Below are 19,745 nucleotides of genomic sequence, written 5' to 3' on the forward strand. Positions count from 1 at the left end.
ACATCTTGAGGTAAGCCTGTATTGCTTCCTCCTTAGGACAAATTTTGCTGCATCCCGAAGGTTTTGGACCATTGTGTTTTCATTTTCATTTGTCCTCATGTATTTGTTTATTTCCTCTTTAATTTCTTAGTTAACTTTGGCTCATTCATTGTTTAATAGCATGTTATTTAACTTCTATGTATTTGTATTTTTTCCAAAAATTCTCCTTGTGGTTGATTTCCTGTTTTGTAGCATTGTCGTTGGAAAAGATGCATGATATGACCTTAATTTTTTGAATTTGTTGAGACTTGTTTTGTGGCCTAACATGTATTCTGTTCTGGAGAATGTTCCATGTGCACTTGAAAAGAATGTGTATTCTGCTGTTTTAGGATGGAATGTTCTGAATATATCTGTTAGATCCATCTGGTCCAATGTGTCATTCAAAGCCACTGTTTCCTTGTTGATTTTCTGTTTGGATGATATATCCATTGATGTAAGTGGGGTGTTAAAGTTCCCTACTATTATTGTATTACTACTGGTTATTTCCTTTATGTTTGTTATTAGCTGCTTTATGTATTTGGGTGCATCTATGTTCGGTGCATAAATATTTACAAACATATCTTCTTGTTGGATTGTTCCCTTCATGATTATATAGCATCCTTCTTTGTCTCTTGTTATAGTCTTTGTTTTAAAGAAGTCTGTTTTGTGTGATATAACTATTACTACCCTGTCTTTCCCTTCCCTTCCATTTGCATGATAATTTTTCATCCCTACACTTTCAAACTGCATGTGTCCTTAGGTCTGAAATAAATCTCTTCTAGGCACTGTATTGATGGGTCTTGCATTTTTATCCATTCCATCCCTTGTGTCTTTTGATTGGAGTGTTTAATTCATTTCCATTCAAAGTAATTACTGAAAGATATGGATTTCTTGGCATTTTGCTACTTGTTTTATGGTTCTTTTGTAGCTTCTCTCTGTTCCTTTCTTCTTTGCTCTCTTTTCTCAGTTTGCAGGCTTTTTTTAGTGATATACTTTATTTCCTTTCTTTTTTTTTTTTCATTTCTTTTACTTGTTTTTGACTTGTTGTTACCATTATGTTTATATATAACATCTTATGCATATAGCAGTCTATATTAAGTTGATGGTCCCATTCTTTACTCCTCCTCTGCCCCCGTACCCCCACAGTTTAGGTATATGTTGTCATACTTTATATCCTTTTACTTTGTGAGTCCCTTGACAGTTTTTTTTTTTTTATAGATATACTTATTTTTGCTGTTTTTATGTTTCATACTTTCTTATTCTTGCTTATGGTCTTTCTTTTCCATTCAAAGAATCTCCTTTAACATTTTTCATAGGACTGGTTTAATGGTGCTGAATTCCTTTAACTATTGTTGGTCTGGGAAACTATTCTGAATGATAGCCTAGCTGGAGTATTCTTAGTTGCAGGTTTTCTCTTTTCAGCACTTTGACTGTATCATGCTATTCCCTCTGGTCTATAAATTTTATGCTAAAAAATCAGCTGATAGCCTTATGGGTTCCTTATATGTAAATGCTTCCTCTCTCTGTTTTTAAAATTCTCTCTTTATCACTATTGTTTGCCATTTTAATTACTGTTTATCTTGGTGTTGACCTCCTTGGGTTGATTTTGTTGAGGGACCTCCTAGTCCTAGATCTGCCTCCTGGATCTAGATATCTGGTTCCTTCCCTAGATTTAGCAACTGTTCAGCTGTTATTTCTTCAAATAAGTTTTCTGTCCCCTTTTCTGTTTCTTCTCTTTCTGGGATGTCTATAATGCTTGATGGTTATCACTGAGTTCCTTGTATCAGTTTACATTTATTATTATTATTATTATTATTATTGTTATTTCCTGTGGTGTTCAGCTTGGTTGCTTTCCATTATGCTGTTCTCCAGGTCACTGATCTGTTCTGCTTTCTCTCTTCTTTTATTTTTAATTTCAGTTATGGAGCTTTTCATCTCTGCTTCCTTTTATGTTCTTTATTTCACTGGGGTCTTGCACTCTTTTCTCAAGTCCAGTGAGTGTATTTATGACTGTTACTTTAAATTTGCTATCAGGCACATTACTTATCTCTCTTTCATTTATCTCTTACTGTGATTTTGTCCTGTTCCTTCATTTGGTACATTTTCCTCTGTCTTCTCATTTTGTCTAACTCTCTGTGTCTATTTCTGTGTGTTAGGAATGTCAGCTAAACTACATCTCCTGTTCTTGAAGTCAGTGGGCTTATGAAGAAGAGGTAGTATAGTGTCCCCAGTTCACCAGAAACTGGCACTTCACGGGTATCTCCTGTGTGAATGCATGGGCCCTACATTTGTGGCTGAAGGATGTTTCCCTTCAGTCCAGACATCTGCAATGGCTCTTGTTGCCTGTTGTGGGCATGGTTTGGTCCCTGCATTATTAATGAGCCAGTCTGATGCCACTTGGGCTTGAGTTGAGTCAAACCAGGCATTTGCCAGAACTGTGGTAGCACTGATTTGCAGGATGTTTTCCCTGTGTTGTCCCCTGTGAAGCTTTTGTTGGTGGCTTGGGCCTATAGTCAGACCAAGGTCTTCCCTTAGCCCACTGCTGGAGCCACAGTCGGAACAGTATATGTGATTATCTCCCCCTCTCCCTGGGGCAGGAGTCACACTGGAGTGGTGATGGTCCCTTTTGGGGCTGTTTGCACACTGCCAGGCTTGTGGCGCCACTTTGGATGGGCTCTGGCCAAAGGCATATTAAGTGAGGCATGTCTGCCAGAGAATGCAGGGGTGGGTGCACGGTGTTGACAAAGTGTGTGCAGGTCTCTTGTGGTATCTAGAGCCATGTTAGAAAACTCCTGCCACAGGACCAGAGGGAGCAAGTCCACAGGAGAATGTGGGGGTGGGGTCATGTTGTGCCAGCAAAATTTGAACATGTCTGCTGTAGGAGGGGACCTATAATGGAAGCCTGGCTGGAGGGGCTGTGTCCATTGGTGAATATGGGGGGGAAGCACTATTAACAAGTTAAGTGGTAAGTGTTGGCGCTGTGCTGGTTCCTGCAGTATCTTGGCTGGAGAACAGGGGAGGGAAATGGCGCCTGCCGTCCCCTTTTTCTTGAAGAAGCCTCCTAAAGATCCCTGCCCCTTCAGCATAGGCTCTGAGATTAGTAAATAAATCTCCTTCCCACATACCTTAGGCATTTTCTAAACTGCTGTTTCTATGCTATATCTCTGCAGGGATGTTTGTTCTTCTCTCTCTTTTAAGGGCAAGAACTCAGTTTTCCATCATACTCTTGACTCTCCCAGAGCTGGCCCGTCTGGTTTTCAAACCCAGTTGTTATGGGCATTTGTCTTTTCCATGTGGGTTCCTTGTTCCTGGGGTACTTGGTGTGAGGGTCTATTTTTGTCGTATTTCAGGCCTGCAATATCCCTCCATCCCACAGACAGTCACGTGGGTCCATTTAGCTCCTGACTGTGTTTCTGTCCTTCCTACCCATGTGACTTCTTCTCTACATTTGTGGAGAATCTGTTCTGCCAATTTCCAGTCATTTTTCTGGGTTATTCACACTGGTGTAGCTGTTCTCTAGTTCTGTCTGTGGGAGGGGGTGAGCTTAGGATCTTATTCTGCCGTCTTCTCTGAAAGTCAACAATTTTAGCTTTATTTCTGAGAGTTAGATAGGACAAGAGATACTATTATTTCCTTTATGTTTTTTTAAATCATATACATTTTTTTCTGATGGCTTTAACTACTTTAAGAGGAAAAAAATGGTACTTAACTATTGACTTAACTTTGATAGAACTCTATGACTGGATACTAATTGAGAGCAACTTTAGATGGACTTAAGACACTTGGAAGGTGCTGCACCGGTCCTGGTGAGATGTGACAAGGCTTGAGTTAAGTAAGACAGTGGCAAAGGGGATGGAGCCTGCAGGTTCTATTGGATTGCCACTCAGGAAAAATGAACAGGAATTGGTTAGCAATTAGATAAGGGACATGTCAAGGATGACTCTGAAGTTTCTAGCTTCTCTGATATTTTACTTATCAGCTCCTAAATTTAGGTCTGAAAGAACTATTATATATGCCCTTCTAAAGAAATGTTGTGATACAAAAGGCAGATATTTATACTACATTTCCAGCAGCTCCTCTATGAAAGCACTTTTGAAGCTGATTTGTATGTACACGTACATTGTGAACCACAGATATCTTATTTTCAAGAAAAACATGTTCTACAAACTCTTTCCCCACCTGTGTCATTAAGCAAAAGCAATTGCTTTATTCACCACTAACCTCTGTCTGAGTTCTTTTGAATGCAGGTTCAAAGGCACATTCCATGAATATATCTTTTTTCCCATATGTGTTGAAACCTGCTGGCAAATATTTCATACCCCTATGGAAAAATGGGCCAAGTACATGAATAGGCAATTTACAATAGAAACACAACAAATGACAAGTATCCATAAGGAAAAAATGTTACCTAAGTAATGAAAATTAAACCTAGTTTCAAAATGGCAAAAATCATTTCTTTTAAAAAATCCCTTAAAAAGATAATGTGCAGTGGTTTCAAGATACTGCTGAGAAGAACATTTCCTTACGTGGCTAGTACACTTTCTGGAAAAATTCACTACATGAGAAAATTAGGCATACAGTTAAAGATTAATTAATTAATGTTTAAAATGGATAACAATATGGTAATGGCTAAGTAAATTATATATCTACTAAAGGCACATTTTCCAAAATGTTTAATGACAGGATAATATTGATGCTACATAAGTGACAAACTTTGTATGTCATAGAATTTCTATTTTTATTTATTTTAAAAAAATGTATGTTTATTTATTTTTGAGAGAGAGAGAGAAAGAGTGTGAGCAGGGGAGGGGCCGAGAGAGAGGAAGACCCAGAATCCAAAGCAGGCTCCAGGTTCTGAGCTGTTAGCACAGGGCTCAATATGGGTCTTGAACTCACCAATGGTAAGATCATGACCTGAGCAGAAGTCAGATGCTTAATTGACTGAGCCACCCAGGTGCCATTAGAATCCTTATTTTTATTTTTCAATTATTTAAAAAAAAAATTTAATGTTTATTTTTGAGAAAGAGAGAGAGTGTGAGTGGGGAAAGGGCAGAGAGAGAGGGAGACAAGAATTTGAAGCAAGCTCCAGGCTGTCAGCACAGAGTCTGATGCGAGGCTCGAACCCACCAGCGTGAGATCATGAGTGAACCAAAGTTGCACGCTTAACCAACTGAGCTGCCCAGGTGCCCCTAGAATTTTTATCTTTAAAGAATTCATTTGTGCATTTAAAAAAATGGAGATGGAAAAAAATGATCTGAAATATTAAGTATTTCAATATTCAAATACTCAATATTGTGTATTTTGGGCATTGAGTATTCCTATATAGTGGTATTATTGGCAATTTTTACTGTCATTATGCTGCTTTTTTAAGTTTCTGAAAGGAAGCATGAAGATTTTTAAATCAGACAATTATTAAAAATCTATTTCGAATATAATTTCAGTGATATTGAACATTCCTTTAAATTCACTTGGGTTTTTTTTTTTTCTTTGTCTACATAGCATATACATGAATAGATAACAGGCACAGATACCAGAATCAGCTCAGTAATTTGGGAAAATTACCGCGTGGCTATAGACATGTTTGTTTAAGTACAGTGTTGTCTAGGAATTGCTCATCATTTAGTCACAATTTACTGAAAAGCATAAATTCATAGCATATCAGAGATGGAAAGGGCTGAGAAATGATATAGTGCAAACCTTCATTTTGCAAGTGGGCTTTGTGAAAATTTACTTTCATCTTGAGACCCTGGGAAGCCATTGAAGGCTTTCAAATGCAATAGTGAGATCATTAGATAATTTTGGTGATAATGTGAATAGTTGATTGGTGAGGTAATAGTTGAGGAAGAGGATACCCAGATAGAAGGCTACTTTAATAATGTGGGGAGGAAGTAATAAACCCTGAATTGGGAAAGTAAATGTGGGGCTGGAGAGCAGATGAGTTTTGGAATGTATTTAGGATGTAGAATTGACATGTTAGAGTCAGATTAATTATGATGAAAAAGAGAAGAGTTAAATATAACAGTTTTCTAGGTTAGGTAAGGAGAGCCATTGCCTGTGATAAGCTATCAAATACTTGCCCACCATGTCACCACATACTGGGCTTTCAATAAGTATCAACTCATTGACTAATTAGGCTACATTTATGTCTTTTTAAAAGGAACCTGAGTATGGATTGATAGGTGTTTACTTTTAGCTATATAGTTTTGAGAAATATAAGAGGAGACCTATAAATCCGGCACAGGACACGTGCACTGAGCTTTAAAGATGCGTTAATAAAATTTTCGCCAATATGTTCTGTGCCACTTTTGTCTAGGCCATCATTTTCATAGCAACAACACCAAAAGCAACTCCTAGAGAAATAAGACTATTTTTCAGTTTTCTACTTTATAGCAATTAGAAACTAATTTGAAATGTTTTAGTGTAAAGGTAGAAGGTATTTCTGGTCCAGTTACCAGTTTTAATTAGTTGTTTTTAAACCAATATATTTTCTTCCTTTCTTTGGGCTCCATATGTTCTCTTCCACTGAGATGTGGATTTATACCCTCACAGAGACACAGTAAACAGGCATATTCATAGAGTGTGTTTTCTTGCAGGCATGTCCTGTTGACAGCACCATGCATGTTAGAATGATCTTAGGAAAAGAAGATTAAAAAGTAGGAGATATAAGAGTGCATTATTCTGTTTTACTGAGGCAATTAGAGATTCAGTTCACTCCGCCTTAGCACAGTCTCGAAAGTATTAGACCACAGTCGTCTACCTAATGCTTCTGCAACTTCCCTGCAAGGTGGTCAAGTCCTTGTTTGAAAATCCCACAAAAGGCCTTTCTGCTCTGTAAATATATTGTAAAAGCTTCAACTTTTAACAAGTTGAAATTTGTCTCCTCATAGCTTAATATTTATTGATCCTAGTATAATGAAGCCAGGTTCCCATTATGAATACCATTTCTTTAACTACTAAGGCCCTTCTTAGAGTTTTCTTCTTCATTCCCTTCACTTGCTCTTAATCTGCTTTAATATCGATATTATCCTGATTGCTCTGTTCTGAGCACGCACTAGTTTTGTCCATATCCCTATTTTCTAAATAAATGTATACTTTTTAAATTATGAAAATAAAAGCCTTATTAATACAAATTTCTGAGTTTGATAAATGACTATTTAAAACACATTTTTAAGAAAGTCCTTCTTATTGATCTCTGTGGCTCCAATGGGTTTCTGTTTAATTCAGTTTCCAATCAGCCACTGGAGTTGTCTGTCTAAACTGCATTTCCTACTGTATGGGTTAAGGTCCCTAGGTAAGCAATGTCAAATAGAATTACAAGTGCAAGAGAGCTCTTAGAGGTCTTTCCTGTCAAGTTGAAGTGGAGGGTGCTGGAGAAGGCAGTGAGAGCTTCAAACTGAGAAGCAGGACTGACACTTGTGGAAGGAAGGGGGAACACAATGTGGGAACTGAATAAGAGAAGTCTTAGGCTTTATGCAGCAAAAAAGCAAACAAAATAAACAGAATACCTACAGTGTAGTAAAAATGCAATCTCAGGTTTCTGCTTCCATAAAAAAAATGACAAAATATTCTGGAATAATATCTACAGTGTTCTAGGGTAAAAAAAAAACAAAACAAAAACCGGAACTAAGAATTAGTCAGAAATATATGTGTTACTCAGGATCCATTCGGGAAAACAAAAATTCACTATAGATACATCCAACAGAGGGAATTTTATGTAAGAGTTGTTGCTGAGTATTGGAATGGCTAGGATAACTGACGAAGCAAAGACAGTTAGGGGAACAAAGATATGAAATGGGTGATACTGAGAGAGTGGAAGCTGCGGTGAACAAGCCTGTCCTTCCTGCTGCCTGTTGGAAATGCTATTGCCCTTGCGCCAAAGGAGCGCTGCTGAAGGAGGGCTACCTGGACCAAGGCCAAATACAAGGAAAAGAGGCTCCCTGTGCCCAGTCTCTTTGAATCTAGAATCAACCTGTCCCCGCTATTGCCCATCTATAGCTACTGATGGCCGTTGCCAACAAGTGCCATTGTTGGAGCCTGAGGAAGAAACTTGCCCTTTCTGCTGTCTTATCTCCTACTAGTGTCTTCTGTTAGTAGAACTCATCAGGAAGACAGCCAGCAAGAAGGCTGAGACATGTAGCTTGCAGACTGCTAGCCTTTCTTAATGTACAGAAAAAGCACAGAAGGATGGGAAGAGGGGCTGAGGGCAAATAGGCAAACGATTGGCACAGTAGTATGCCAGCGTACTGGAAGTTTTAGTCTAAAATAGAAGTGACAATTTAAACTACAGGAAAATTTCTACTTTTGTTGTATTATCAGGTTTTTTCCTATAATTTTTATTGTTTTTAAATAATGAGATTGTTTTCAGCTTTAGCCTATGAATTTGATGTATCTATTAAAAGAACTAGTATCTTTTAAAAGAACTTTGCCTGTGGTGTACAAAAGATGCAAATCACAAACACACACAAATTTATTTACTCTTAATACCCTTATTACCCTCATCCACAATTGCTTTGCTTTCTCTAAACTGTCCTTCCACATAAGGAGAAACATAAATCACGATTTCCAAAGGAGGTCCTGGTCACATGGGCTGGGTTGGAGGATGGAATGGAATTAAATATGGGCTACAAAGCTTGTAGATCTTGGAAGATCTATCAAAGGAAGAGCAGGTTCCTCTTATCCCGAGCAACATCCCACCGATCTCACCTCTGACTGCAGCCATGGTTGTAGCAGACAGTTCCTTGAGCCTTCGATCCACCACATGCTGACTTGAGGAACTTGCTCAAATAAACACCTAGAGCCTCCATGTCCTTCACTTTCTGCATAGGTGTCTCTCCTCACTTTTTCAGAAGCTCATAGGAGCAACCAGCCTGTGAAACCAAGAGGTGTCAAGGAGTTAATGCCCTCAAGGGTATTTCCTGATCAATAGGAAACAGGGCTGATATACAGATAATTCTGGTATATCCTCTGTAAAGCTATTGTGAGGTATTTTCTGTGCTCCTCTGAAAGTTGTGTTTGGAATTGAGCCCCATTTGTCCTTCATGGGGGATGGAACAAACGTTGCACTCTTATGTTTTTTTTTCTTCTATTTTTTTTTCTCCCTCATGTCTCTCTACTCTCTGAGATGACCTCATAAATAAACTACCTGCACAAAGCTCATTGTTTTAAAATATTTATTAATGTTTTTATTTATTATTTATTTCTGACAGAGAGAGACAGAGACAGAGACAGAGACAGAGACCGCATGAGCAGGGGAGGGTCCGAGAGAGAGGGAGACACAGAATCTGAAACAGTCTCCAGGCTCTGAGCTAGCTGTCAGCACAGAGCCTGACGCGGGGCTTGAACCCACAAACTGTGGGATCATGACCTGAGCTGAAGTCAGATGCTTAACCGACTGAGCCACCCAGGTGCCCCTAGAGCTCATTGTTTTAGATATGGCTTTCTGGGGAAACCCAAAGATATGTTACAGGGCAATTAGATATCCAGGTAAACACCATTTTGAAGTATCTGGGCAAAAAGATAAAATGCCTAATTAGACATTAAATATAAAGCAAAAGGCACTGGTTGATTTGGAATAGTTTAGAGAAAAGGGGACCCAACAGAACCTTCCTAGGTTGCCCGCCACCTTGCCTATCACAAGCAAGAGAACTGCTAACAGGCTTCAGAAAACTATTTTCTTTTTTCTGCCTCCTTCCTACTCTTTCGCCTACAAAAGTCTTGAGTGAGTATTCTGTAACTAAAAGCAATAATACAAGCCTACTCCATCTATCTATAAACATATGTAATATATATGTACCCACTATCTGTATATGTTATATATAGTTTACACATATGTGTATACATATTCTTTATTGTAGGCTACTTTTAAATTTAATATTTCACCTAGTGGTAAAATATTCAGTACACTATTTTGATTTTTTAGCCTCACCTCTTTTTTCTCCATGGTGGTTGTGTTCTATGAATTTATTTGATTTTTAAATTACCAGTGAGGTTTTTTTTAATGTCCATTTATTTTTGAGAGAGAGAGAGAGAGAATGGGGAAGGGGCAGAGAAAGAGAAACACAGAATCTGAAGCAGGCTCCATGCTCTGAGCTGGCAGCCTAGAGCCCAACACAGGGCTCGAAATCATGACCTGAGCCAAAGTCAGACACTCACCCAACTGAGCAACCAAGGCCCCACCAGTAAGTTTTTTTTTTGTTTGTTTTGTTTTGTTTTTTAACTGCTTTGTTTTCTTCCCTGAGCTCTAATTTTGAGAAAATGTCTGAGATATCCAAAGTACTCTTTTTAACAATTTCTATGAGCTATAATTTCTTAGACTTTGAAAACCTCAGGGTTTGTTTCTGTTACTTTTGTGTGCAAAATGCAGGTTATTAGTGCAATCTAAGGGTCATAAAACATTTTTTAAGCCATATTGCTTTTTTTTTTTTAATAGCATTTGTTACAGAGGAGAAACTGAGAGCAACTTGGTTTTAATTGTGTGGCTGAATATATACTTGGCTCTTACACCACCACCATTCTCTCTCAATCCTGGGTTGAGTTTATTTTTTTTAATTAGTTAAAAATTAGATCATTCATTACATAAATAAATATTGTATATTTACTATCTATCAGACGGGATTTAGGGTGGTGGGGTATATAGCAGTGAATTAAAAATTAAAAAATCAAGCTTTCCTAAAGCTTAACTTCTAATAGAGTGAAAAAAAATGATATAAAATATGTAAATATGTGTAATATAATATAATACAAATGTTAAGGATACACTTATTAAATTTAAATATATTATCAGGATATTCCTAAATCTTGTCTCATTGATCTACCTTTAATGCCACTTTTCATTTTAAATCTAAAGTCTTTTATAAAGTCTGCAAACCCTAAACTTTTAGTTTCTCTCTTTAGTTTTAAATTTCTGTTCATTTTTTCTTCATTTTACAAAGAATTTTTAAGAATGTCCTTTGAGTTATTTATTATATTTTTTCAGTATCAATTAGTGACTCCCAGATTCCAATAGTGATTTAATTTGTTAATATTCATTCTCATGTCATCTTAAAGTCATCTTTTTAAATAAATTTCATTTATCCATTCAAAAGATACTTGAATTTATTTTATGCCAGTTGCTAGAGAATGCTAAGATGAGAATACTCAGAGTAATATGCTCTTATAGTAACAATAGGAAGCAAAAAAAAAAAAAAGAACAAAGCAATTTTCCTTTTCTGTAATGGTCTAAATCTAATTGTGGGAAGAATTTATACTTCTGTACTGCATATTTCTTTTTCGTGGGTTATTTGTTGACATTCAGGATGGAAGGAGTAGAGTCAGTTCATAAGAGACTGAGATCCCAACAGACAACTCTACTGCTCATTGGCAGTGGAGGGCCCCGGAGTTCGGAAAGGGATGAGTTGGTGGCTTTGGTTGAATTATATTTATATATTCATTTGTCCATTTCTTTTAGTTGTGTATTTGTTCATCCAACCAATGTTTGCAGTGGAGTCCAATTTGAAGAACACGAGAAAGACTTGTTAAACTCAAGTTGCTTGTAGAACTTTGAAGCACGTGGAATGTGGGAACTGGAGGAAACCTAGGCAGAACATTTTGCTTCTGTTTTTACCTTTAAAACAGATATTTTCTTAAGGAAGTTTGTGATGCTGGCACATCCTGAATTTGTGGCTCAGTCTACGTGAGGAAATGGTCTAAGTGAAGAAGAAGTGAAGTGAGGAAACTGGAGAAATCTCTGAATAGATATCAGTTCTGAGTCCCGACCTATTGGAAAAGAAGTTTGAAAACATTTCTTCCAGAATCAGAATACTGATTTCTCTTTTCATAGTGGAATTATATTGAATATAATTTCTTTGTCAAATAGTTTCATAATTATATTAAGGTTCTATTGCTTATTGGCTCTCCAGATCTTTACTTGAGAAATTTCCCATAGCCTATTAGTTTGGAACTCCAAAATATTTTCCATCAGTTTATTATGAAAAATAACAAATAAAATTGAAAGACTTTGTAGTAAACAGTAAACTTTGTTATATATTTGAAATTAACATTTTACTTGTTTTATCACATACATAGTCATTTGTCATCCCTTCATTCATTAACCCATCTTACTTTTTAAAAATTGCAGAATTTCTTTCTCCCTAAATACATTAGCATTCATAACATAAAGATCTAATGTCTTTGCAGTTTTAATGTAAAACTTACATACAATAAAATACACAAATTTAAGTGTTCATTTGGTGGGTTTTAACAAATGCTGTATAACTCAAGTCTTTGTCAAGATATGGAGCATTACCATCACAAAGTTCTTTCATGAGCTTTTCAGTCAGTTTATCCCCTGGGCCTGTAGATTTTTTAGTTTTTTTGTTTTTGTTTTTTCAGAGTTTTTGTTGTTATTGTTGTTGTGGAAAAGTCTTTTGATGGTTGATTTAATTTATTAATTAAACACAGGCAATTTCATATTTTCAGTTTTATTTAATCAGTTTTGTTAAACTGTCCCTTTCCCTCCCCTGGATTTATCTATTTCATATATGTTGTCAATCATTTTTTTGGCATAGAGCTGATCATTGCTTTATAATCCTTTTTCATGTCTGTACTATCAGTAGTGATGATAATTTTTCATTCCTCTTATTTGTAATTTTGTGTTCTTTATGTTCTTGATCAGTCTAGAGAGAACCTTTTTATTTTGTTGAATTTCTCAAAAAACAACTTTTGGCTTTATTAACTTCTCTGTTTTTTATTTTAGTATTTCATTAATATCTGCTGTTATCTTGATTATTTCCTTCATTTTACTTACTTTGTCTTTATTTTCCCCTTCTTTATCTAGCTTCTTTTTTAAAATATTTCTTTTTGGGAGAGAGACAGAGTACGAGTGGGGACGGGGCAGAGATAGAGGGAGACAGAATCTGAAGCAGGCTCCAGGCTCTGAGCTCTGAGCTGTCAGCACAGAGCCCAACTTGGGGCTTGAACTCAGGAGCTGCGAGATCATGACCTAAGCTGAAGTCAGACGATTAACCCACTGAGCCACCCAGGCACCCCAACTTTTTCTGGCTTCTTAGGTAGAACTCTTATGCCACTGACTTTAGACCTCTTTCTTTTCAAATATAAGTATGTAAAACTATAACTTTTCCTCAATTGTTGCTTTAACTGTATCCCATGCATTTTGATATGTTGAATTTTCATTATAGTACAGTTTGGCATATTGCCTAATTTCTCCTGTTTTTTTTTTTGATTCGTATATTGTTTAGAAATTTGTTTAAATTCCAAATATTTGATTTTTCCCTAAATATTTTATTTTTATGGCTAATTTAATTTTATTGTGACCAGAGAGCATCCTTTGTAGGATTTTAGTTATGTTAAATATATTTTATGGCCTGATTTGTGATGCATTATATGGTCTATCATGTTGAAAGTTTAATTATTGCTTGAAAAAAGTGTTTATTCTCTTATTGTTGGATTTGATGTTCTATACCTATTCACTAGACAAAGATCTTGAACATAGTGTTTAGATCATCTCTATCATTACTCAATTTTTGTCTGATTGTTCTATCAATTACTAAGACATCATTTTTAAAAATTTCCCACATTGTTTTTGGAATTATCTATTTCTCCCTTTAAATGTGTTCATTTCTGCTTCACGTACTTTAAAGTCCTTTTAGTAGGATTGCATATACTAATGATTGTTATTTCTTCCACATAATTTGATTTTATTATTATGAAATTTCTTTCTTTATTTTTGGTAGTACTTTGTGTCTTCAAATTATTCTAATGTTAGTTTAACTACCTTAGTCTTATAATGCTTACTGTTTATATGGTATTTTTTTCTATTCATTTACTTACAATCTATCTGTATCTTTTAAGTTTATTTATTTATTTATTTTGAGAGAGAGTGTGTATGCAAACAGGGGTGTGGCAAAGAGAAAGGGAGAGAGAGAATCCCAAGCAGGCTCCACACTGCCAGTGCAGAGTCTGACATGGGCCTCAAACTCAGGAACTGTGAGATTATACCTTGAGCCGAGATCAAAAATCAGATGTCTAACCAACTGAGGGTGCCCCCTCAACCTATTTTTTATTCATTTTGATAATCTCTTTTTTTGAGAGAGAGAGAGAGAGAGAGAGCAACCATGCAAGTGGGGGAGGGACAGTGGGAGGGAAAACATCCCAAGCAAGCTCCACACTTAGCATGGAGCCTGACATAGGGGCTTGATTTCACAACTGTAAGATCATGACTGGAGCCAAAGTCAGTGTCGGATGCTTAACTGACTGAGCCACCCAGGCTCCCCAATCTCTGACTGTTAATAGGAGAGTTTCATCATTTGTATTTAATATAATTTTTGATAGGGTTAGATTTAGTTTTCCTATTTTATAATGTGTTTTCCATGTATCTCTTCTGTGTTTTGTTTCTCTGTTTCTACATTTCTGTCTTCTTTTGGGTTTTTGAAGATTTTCAGAATTCTATGTTAATGGACCAATTGTTTTGTTTTTTTTTAATATACCTCTTTGCATTTTTTTTTAGTAGTTGCTCTAAGGATTAAAATATACATCTTTAAGTTTTCACAGTGAACTTAAAGTTAACATTGTGCCATTTCACATAAAATGCAGAATCTTGCACCTGTGTAAATCCATAGAATTCCCCTCACTTTATTCTGTCATGGATGTATGTTTCACTTCTATACTCATTATAAACCCCATGAGACAGTATTATAATTTTTACTTTATTTTTTATTTTTTTTTATTTTTTTTAAATGTTTTATTTATTTCTAGGAGAGAGAGAGAGAGACAGCATGAGCAGGGGAGGGTCAGAGAGAGAGGGAGTCACAGACTGAAACAGGCTCCAGGCTCTGAGCTGGCAGTCAGCACAGAGCCCGACGCGGGGCCAACCCACGAACCGCAAGATCATGACCTAAGCGAAAGTCGGACGCTTAACCGACTAAGCCACCCAGGCGCCCCGATAATTTTAACTTTAAATACTCATATGAAACTTAAAGAGAATATTCAAATGACTAATTATACTCCTTATATGTAGCATTTTCAGTACTCTTCATTCTTCCTGAGAAGATGAGTTTCCAGTAGGTATAATTTTTCTTCAACCTCAGAATTTCCTATGACAATTCTTCTAATTTATGTCCAATTTATCCTCTAAATTCTCTTATCTTCTTTCTATCTGAAGATGTATTTTCCCTAACTTCTAGAAGGATAATATTGATGGACATAGAATTCTTGATTGACAGCTTTTACTTGATATTTTGCTTTCATCACCTTAGTGATTTTTTTTCTATTGTCTTCTGGGTTTTGTAGTTTCTGAAAAGTAGGTAATATAATGATTTATTTTCCCTCGTTATGTAGTGTCTTCAATTTCTTTGACTTCTTTGAAGCTTTTCTTCGGTTTTGTGCAGTTTTATCTTGACATATCTAGGTGTGGTTCTCTTCATAGTTTTTCCTGCTTGGGGATTGCTAAGTTTCTTACAAAACTTTGAAAAACAGCCATTATTTCTTCAAAATATGTTCTGTTTTATTTTTTATTTTTTCTTCTGAGACTCCAATTACACAAATATATAGATCTTTTGATATTTCATAAGCCAGTAAAACTGTTAATTTAATTATTTTTAAATATTTTTTTTTCCATTGATTGGGTAATTATGATTGACCTCCCTTCAAGTTTACTGAATATTTTTCCTGTCTTCTCCATTTTCCTGTTAAACTCATAAATTTTATAGATCAAATATTTATAAATCAGATATTTCAACTCTAGAATTGACCTTTTTTGAGTGATTATTTTGCTGGATATAGAATTCTTGATTTACAGTCTTTTTCTTTCAGCATTTTGAGTATATTATTCCCACAGCCTCCTGCCCTTCTTGTTTTCTATTAAGTCAGTTGTACCTCTTATTAAAGACCTTTTGGGGCACCTAGGTGGCTCAGTCTGTTGGGTGTCTGACTTTGGCTCAGGTCATGATCTCACAGTCTGTGGGTTTGAGCCCTGTGTTGGGCTCTGTGCTGACAACTCAGAGCCTGGAGCCTGATTTCGATCCTGTGTCTCCCTCTCTCTCTGCCTCTCCCCCATTCATTCTCTGTTTCTGTTTCTCAAAATAAAATAAAGACATAAAAAAATAGAAGTAACTTTAAAAAAAGACATTTTGAACATGATGATTTATTTGTTTTCCCTCTCCTTCATTGCTTTCTAGATTGTCTCTTTGTCTTATGAGAGTTTGATGATGGTGTGGATGTGCCTAGGTGTGCTTTCTTTAAGTTTATCCTATTAGGAGTGTTTTGAGATTCTTGGATGTGTAGTTTAATGTTCATCCAATTTGGGAATTTTCAGCTATTCTTCAAATATCCTTTCTGCCCCTTTCTCTCTCCTTTTCAGGGATTTCCATTATGCATATGTTGATATAGTTGATGGTATACCACTGGTCTCTGAATCTCAGACCACTAAAAAAATTTTTTTTCTTTTCCTCAGACTGGATAATTTCAACTGAACTGTCTTTAGGTTTGGTTACTTTTCTTCTGTCAGCTCTTATGTTTTCCTCTCTAGTGAATGTTTCATTTTAATTATCATATTTTAATCTCCAGTATTTTTACTTGGTTTCATTTTATAAGTTTAATCTTTTATTCATATTTTCTATTTGGTGTGGTATTAGGTGTTTTAAATGTAATTTTATTTAAAAATCTTATTTATTTTTGAGACAGAGAAAGACAGAGCACGAGCAGGGGAGAGGCAGAGAGAGAGGGAGACACAGAGTCTGAATCAGGCTCTAGGCTCTGAGCTGTCAGCATGAGCCTAATATGGGACTCAAACCCACGAACTGTGAGATTATGACCTGAGCCAAAATCGACGCTTAACCAACTGAGTCACACAGGCACCCCAGTGTAATTTTACTTTATTACTTTAACATATTTATGCTATCTGATTTTAAATTCTTGTCTTGTAAGTACAGTATCTGGGTTCCTCAGGAACAGTTTCTATTGTCTGTTTTCTTTCTTATGTATTGGACATATTTTTCTGCTTCTTCATGTGTCTTACAATTTTTTTGTTGAAACTTGGACATTTTAAATACTGTAGCATTGTAACTCTGGGAATAGATCTCTGCTTCCTCCCCACAGACCTTGTATTGTTATTGTTGCTGTTTACCTGTCAGTTACTTTTCTGGAAAAATTCTGTAATATCTGTATTCATTGGTATTTTGCAACCATTTAAGTCTCATCTCTCCTTAGCTATCTTAGTGGTAAGATAATGATTGGACAGAGATTTACTTAAATTCCTTGAATCAGTAAGTCTCTCACTCTCGGCTGAAAGATATAATGTGTGGGTTGGAGTGTGCTTTCTGTGCTTCAGTAGTTTACAGTTGTGTCTTAGTCTTCACTTCTTACTTGTATAGAGCCTCACAGTCAGCTATGGATGGAGATTAAAGCCTTTTCGGGGAATACCTGGGTGGCTCAGTCGGTTGGGTATCTGACTTCAGCTCAGGTCATGATCTCACGGCTCATGGATTCAAGCCCCGCATCGGGCTCTGTGCTGACTGCCAGCTCAGAGCCTGGAGCCTGCTTCAGATTCTGTATCTCACTCTCTCTCTGACCCTCCCTTGCTCACGCTGTCTCTCTCTATCTCTCAGAAATAAATAAAACATTAAAAAATTTTTTAATAAAAAAATAGTCTTTTCAAGTCTTTTGAGGCATATGCACAACACTGCACATGTAGGTAGTCTTCCAGATTACCAGAAACTTGTTAGGTCTTTTCAAAACCCCCTAGCAAGATCTCATTCCACTTATTTTCCTTAATTTTTTTTGGCAACTTAATTACCACAACTGGCACTGATGCCCTAGACAGCTATGATCTTAAGCAATTGCCTCTTTTTTTTTTTTTTTTTTTTTTTTTTTTTTGGCAAATGCCCTGTAGATACTGCTTTCCTTGTCCAGTGAGCTCTGAGTCAGTTGAAATAATGTCAGACCGTCAGAATGGAATTTCTCCAAGGAATTCCAAGATGGGTCAAATAATGACAATTCTTTGGGGATAGATTTTTAGGGGAGTTCCAAGCCCATTCTACCCATTGCTGTGGCTGCTAGACTTCTGATTCACTGTTACTATCATTCTAAAGTGGCTGCTGTTCAGGGCTACTATAGACATGGAAGGAATGGGATGAGAGTAGGGCAACTTAAAATGCCACAAAGCTTAATATTCTCATTCAGCTAATTTAACTATTTTTCTTGAACAAACTCTCTTGAGCAACCAATCCTTTGGTTAATTTTAGTAGCCCTTAAAATTATGACTTGACAGCTATTGAGAACCAGTGTTCTCATTGCTTTTGTGGAAGAGTGGATTTTTGGAGGCCTTTACTTTGCCAATGCTGCTTTCTAATAAAGTAAATAATGTATTGAAATCATAAATATTTACATGTACTATAGTACTGATTTTTTAAGTACATCACAAGTTACTTGAAATTAGAAATTTAGAACAAATATGAAAAATAAATATAAATAAAATTTTTAATATTCTCTATTTTACCTCAGTAGATTATCTTCCTGGTATATGAGCCATTTTTGGAGACTTTTGTAAAATTTTACTTCTGGTGTGATTGAGAGTGCAAAATGATTTATCAGAACTTTTAAGTTCTATTGATAGTGAATACTGATACTAAGTGTAATTATCAGTATGTTTTAAAGGCTTTTAATTTAAATTTTATAAAGAATATATGTTTAAGACTTCAAACATCGGAAGGTGTCCAGGAATTCTATCTTTTTTTTAAAGCAAGGGCTTTAGAGAACACAATGCTCCATGGATTATTGGCTCTCACAGAGTAGGTCAGAAATCAGCAAACTACAGTGTGTTGGCTAAATCCAGCCTGTTGGGGGCCAAGTCTAGCCAAACCCATTTGCTTAAGCTGCTTTAATACTACAAAAACAGAGTTGAGTGGTTGTAACAGAGACTGTATGTCCCCAAAAGCCTAAAATGTTTAATATCCCTTCACATAAAAAGTTTTCTTATTTTTGAAGTAGTTTTCACTGGATGTTAGTAGTTCTTGGGATGTATCCAAATAATTAACCATATTTGTGAATAAGTAGAGATATCTGGATTCTACCTTAAGCTTTATGACATCAGTGAGTTACTTGTTCTCTGATTTTTCAGTTGAGTTTGGTAGATGGGAAACACCACTGGGAGGCTGTTAAGAGGGAGAAAAGTGAGGTCAAAGTGTTTATTTCCCTTGTTCCTTCACTCCAAGCTCCTCTCATTCAGATGGGTCTCTTCCTGCATCCTTCTGTGTATCACTGGTTTCATAATCATCCCTTCTCTTCACACCTTTAGGTTGTAGAGGGAGTATTTGAGCACTTAGTGTTTTGGGGGGTATTTAATAATCCTTTGTAGTTTCCTTAATCCCTACGAACACTTTTGTAAATAATTCCTTTTTTAACTTTCATAAATTATATTCATTTTAGTTTGCCTTGTCTTTCAAGCTGGAAATCTAACACTGTAAATCTTTCTACTCTTCTTTTTTAAGATCAAACTTCAGCCCATCATTTCTCCATATTGAATTCCTGTCTTCAAAAATATCTCTTCCTCTTAGTTTTGTGCTATTTTAAATTTAAAAAAATACCTTCTAATTTCTTTAATCAAGTTGTTAATAAAATTATAAACCATTTGGGGCTAAGAATGGTATCTGTGGACTGTTACTAGAACACTCCTTCCTGACTGATTCAATCCATTGATAACATTCTTTGGTGTTATTCAACTAGTTGCTAACCTA

Source organism: Crocuta crocuta, unplaced genomic scaffold, assembly GCF_008692635.1.
Source record: "Crocuta crocuta isolate KB4526 unplaced genomic scaffold, BGI_CrCroc_1.0 scaffold48, whole genome shotgun sequence".
NCBI classification, from domain to species: domain Eukaryota; kingdom Metazoa; phylum Chordata; class Mammalia; order Carnivora; family Hyaenidae; genus Crocuta; species Crocuta crocuta.